This window comes from Chaetura pelagica, unplaced genomic scaffold, assembly GCF_000747805.2.
Source record: "Chaetura pelagica isolate M959 unplaced genomic scaffold, ChaPel_1.0 scaffold191, whole genome shotgun sequence".
Lineage (NCBI taxonomy): Eukaryota > Metazoa > Chordata > Aves > Apodiformes > Apodidae > Chaetura > Chaetura pelagica.
Window position 1 is genome coordinate 2,522,930 of NW_009952440.1, and position 5,122 is coordinate 2,528,051.

Here is a 5,122-nt window from a genome sequence, read left to right on the forward strand (position 1 = left end):
AAACAGAAAAATGATCCAGCTTTTGTAGCCAGAGTGTGACAGTTTATACAAGTATACAAGTAAGAAAAGAGGGTTTAGAGAGGTGATAATGTCAACAGTAAGAGGTGATACACAAGAAAAATAGAACTAACACTCATTTCCGTTCCAGCAACCAGGCTTCCCTACTCTTCCCACTCTTATCCAGGTGTCCATTCATGTACTAAAAGGGCAGCATGTGCCACTTTTTTCTCAGCACCATCTTTTCACAGACACAGCCCTGTATAAACTGCCCTGTTTTCCCACAGATGTAGTAGTCTTACTCTCCTTAACTTAGATACCAACTGTGCAACATGAAGGTCTGGAGTAAAACTTGCCTTGTCCTGTGTTCCTTCAGTCATCTTTCTCCCTTTCCCCCTCTCATCTTCCTTTTATACACATGTGAAGTTTAGTGAATTCTTCATGCCTCCACCCACATCCCTTCAGTCCATTTCAGACCTTCCACAGTCTGTAAAAAGTCCTGCCCTTCAACTCTCAATTGATTTTTACTTCTTCTAAGTTCTCATATAATTTCTATTTGTTGTCAAACAGTACTACATACGAGATAATGGCCAGCAACCCTAGTTCCTCTATGAATTAGGAGAATACAGAATAAGCACTCAATAAGCATTCTGTCTTCTGATAAAAGAATCTTAATCAGGAATTGTAAATCAAATTATTTTTTTTTTCTTTTAGCAATAAAGGACTCTTCTGCTATCCTTTAAGTATTATAAACATCTTGGGAAATACACTCCACATCCTCATTTGGCACTTAGGCTTCAGGTGTATGATGAAAATGCCATCATGCTCCTAGTAGCAAATTAGGGCTTGTAATGTTAGGGCTGACATACTTTGTATACAGGGTGGGAAAATACAAGCTCTAGTATTTCTTGCCTTTGCAGTTTGTGCTTTTCATTAACCTCTTCTCTGTGTCTTTGGGAATGTATCTTTGGCAGTAAAAAAAGGAAAGTAGTTAGATATTGATAAGAAAAATAAGATTAATACGGAAACTTGTGTACCTCTATCTTTTTTTTTTCCCTTAATTTTTTTAAAATTTATGTTTTATAACCAGTTTTGCATGTGCAGTCTGCCACGTACTTGATGTCCAAATGAATTCAGTCTGTGATCAAGTATTAACATATAAAATAACCGGTCCTTTGCTCTCAGCCATTAAAATACTACTTCCAGGCAGGAAGTAGCAGGTTTATTTCTGGACACAGATTCTCTTCTGGTTGGACAAATTTGCCCACCATGAGAAGAGACTGGATTTGGCTTCTGCCTGTAATTCTGCAGAATGAGCAGGAGCATTTACTCCTTTTATGCAATGGTCTCATACTCATCTAGTGCTGCACAGTGATTGTTTTTGCTTGTTCTTCCAGGAGCATTTGTGTTGTAGAATCCTAATTTAAATATTTTTCCAGTACGTGGCTGATATTTTGTAGAAAACAATGCAATTTTTAGAGTATTACTTGCCAATACTTACATTGTAAATAAGCAGTTTTATTGATAGTGCTTTTGCAACATATTACTTGTGCTGATCAGCATAAGAGAATATGACTTGAAATTTTAACTGTTTTTCCCCCTTTCAAGCATCTACATTGCTTTTAAAGCATTATTTTGATGATACTACTTTAGATGGCTTAAAGATTTGTAACACATTGTATTTATTAGTACAGGCTTGTGATGGAAGCAGAATAACTACTTCAGCAAGTCAGTGCAACTGGAGTGGTTTGAAATGGACATTACCACTTCTAGCACTTTGGGGAGTTTAACCCAAAGTTCAGATCTTTCAAACCAGGAAGACTTTTATGAGGACAGACCTTGATGAGGAGAACAGAACACTCTGGAAAGCACCATGCTTTTCATCTGCCTCCTGCAGATACCTAACTTCAGCAACTTCTGATCAGTTGATCAGTGTGGGATGGGGAGGTCCACCATGAGCAGGTTTGTTGTCACGGAGCTCCCTGAAGCAATCCTCCAAGCTGCATTTCTGTAGGTGTTATGAGGAGGGAACACACACATGATCTTCCAGGCCTTTGTGCTCTTTGGTTTCCCACACCCTTTTCTGGTGCTCTGGGCAACACCACATGCCTACCCTGGGCAGCAAGCCACTAGGGCTACCACGGGTGGCCCATCAACTGAGGCAGATTCACACATGGTTCAGGAGGTTTCCAAAGAACCTCAGACTGAAAAGTGATGCTGGCACCTTCTTTCTCCACAGGGTCATTCAAGATGTTTTAGCACCTGCCTTATGTGACATACTGCCTCCCCTCTGTGCCTCATGCTGCCCTGCCCAGGTATCATGCTGAAACACGAGCCTGGCTTGTCCCCATTAATTTTCTGAGGCAGAGCACCTACCCAGCTGCCTGACTGCAGAAGGGCACTCTTTGGGACACAGGTGTCCAGCCTATCTCTCAGTCTCAAGCATGGATGGCTGCTGTGCCCTCCCCAGCCTCTAAGAACTGAGGCAAGCAAAGGTGCTAGATTGTGTGCTCCAGAGTGCCAGTTCTGGAAGAGATGCTGCCATCAGCAGGAGGGGCAAGGGATGGGATGGAGGCTGCTGCTGTTCATGGCCTCTTCCTCACAGGACTGCAGAGAAGAGAGAAGCAAGCCTCACAGTCCCTGAACATTTATAATGACAAGTGCAGTTTATGGCCGTCCTGCCCACTGCCCTTAGGTTCTCAAGGACAGAGTTCTTTCCAGGATGGTGAGATTATTGGCATAAACTGGCTGAAGTCCTGTGAAGAACAGAGAAAGGTGAGCTCTGAACAGGGTGGCCATCCAAATCCTCATGTAGTTTACATTCGTGCTGTGTTCAGCAATATACTGTGGTAAATGGTCTGTTCTGGGCCTTGATGTCTGCAATGGGAAAAGGCAGAGGAGCTAGATGTAGTGGGCATTTTGGTGGGGACAGGGAGAGCTGAGTAGAGCATTGGAATTAGGAAGTGAGAGCAGAAAAGACTGGAAACAGCTCCCACAGTCCACTGAGAGATCAAAAACCTTTGTGCAGCCTTCATCATCTCAAATTTGACTTGACACTGATTGCCTCATCAGGTTTGTGATCTCCTGATGTGATCCTGATGTAACCACAAGGTAGTACAGTTGCCTCCAGGGAAGCTTTTGAATTTCTCACAGCACAGGTTTACAAGTGTGATTTCTTTGGATCTTGGTGTGACACCATACTGGATCTTCTGTACTATTTTGCATCTCCTGAACTCCAGAAGGAGTTGATGCTGCTTTTGATTATATGGGTGAGTGAAGTACAGCAGCCCAGCAATGGCCAGCAGGTCACAGCAATTATGAAGCTGTTATGCATCATGAGAAGCACTCCATGATTCTGCCTGAGCACTTGATGTTTTGAGAGCTGTCCGCTGGCTCAAGAGTGCTGCTTGTGTGCTAGAAAACTTGTGGTGGTGACTCACTCATCGGTTCTGGCCCTTGAGTCCCTAGTAGCTGTTACACCTTATCAGATGTGTTCCTGGAGATTTTCTGTCTTGGTTTTATCCCCAAGTAATTTAGTTCATGCACCCCAAGATTGCTCCCCAGTACAAAACATGTACTAAAGCATGGTGTCGGGGGAACAACTGGAAAAATAATTTTCAAAACCACATTTCTGTTCTGAGTTAAGACACTAATGCAAATACATTCTTTGTGGACACATTGTTTTTTAACTGAGAAGTTTAGGTCTGGGCTTTGACCCTGCAAAATAGTGCTACCTTCAGATCCTAAGGGAGTCTGCTCAGTATCAATTATATCAGTCTCTTTTGACTGGATTTAAGCTGTGTGTTTTAAACTGATTTACAAAAAATCAGATTTTAATAGCAATAGGAACTGTAAGTCCAGCACATCCCCAAATATTAAACAGGACTTAAAAAAAAACAACAACAAAAAACGTGTAGATTTACTTATGTGGATAATATTGGCTTGTGCTATGTTGTGTGTTGAGTGTTTCAGATAAATCTGGCATTGTAAAACTAAGCAAGCACAAATCCTTACAGTGAACTTACTAGTGGAAAAGGAAAAAAACAAACAAAAACACAATCTAGCAACAAAACTTAAAAAAGAAAAAAAAGAAAGAAAATTGAAAAATTTATGACTCAGGTCCTCATAACCAAGGCCTCTTTAGTAACACCAAAACAGGCTGTATTTCAAACAGGTTTTCACCTTGATAAAATAGTTTTTCCTACAGCCTCTCAAACATTTAAAATTGTCTCTTTTAATTTATATGTTCCTACTCAGCCTATTGCTTTCTCAATGCCACAGAAGCAAATAACAACACTCAAGGTCATACTGCTGAAGTACAGAATTGTATTTGTGTATAAATTTGGAGAAGAAACTTGTAATTTCATAACAGCAAAAACTTCTCCCACAATAAGTTCTGTTGGTTCTGCTGTTTATTTAATATCTAGGCTGGCCGTAACAGAAAACAGATGCTGGTGATAAATAGTGTTTGGGGAAATCCTTGACAGAGGCTTGAGCTGGAAATTAAATTTCCAGTAATCTCCAAGGGAAAATCTTTTCTAATATTCATGCTCGGGTGTCTTCCTATAGATTAGTATTTGACATACTGTGTTTTGTAATCTACCCCCTTCATTCTTAAAAAATATTGAATTTTGAAGTTGTTATTCATATTTAGTGCAGCAACTCTCTTGTAGATGATTAATTACCCTCTTAAATAGGGTTTCTTGACTAAGCATATAAGCTTCACTGGATTCTGACTGCCCTGAGTGAATGCCACATTTGCTAAGCTTCAAATCTTTGCTGTACCATAAGGATCATTCTAAAAGAGAGAAGTATTAACAATGTGAGTCACTAGTTGTAGCATTATTTTTTCCAAGCCTGGCAAAACTTTACTAGCTAACTCTAATATACATTTTAAATATCATGTTTTAGTATGTCTGAATTTCCTGTAAATTATAACAGAAATAATAATTTTTTTTTCTAGCTTCCCTGCATATAATAGTAAGTGGTTTTGAGCTGCATACCTGTTGGAATAGAGACTAATGTGAGTGTTAGCATGTTTTTTAAGAGGTGCATTCAGTCTGAGGTGTGACTTGAAAAAAATTATGTTTTGAAAGCTGGTAGCTTTACCTTATGTAAAATGCAC

General features: G+C 40.0%; 1 protein-coding gene across 1 annotated transcript in view; it reads left to right on the plus strand.

Annotated features, from left to right (window-relative positions):
* The window catches only part of DHFR (dihydrofolate reductase), a 16,552-nt gene that overhangs the window by 4,316 nt on the left and 7,114 nt on the right, over window positions 1-5,122 (plus strand). The gene's annotated exons all lie outside the window — the stretch shown is intronic.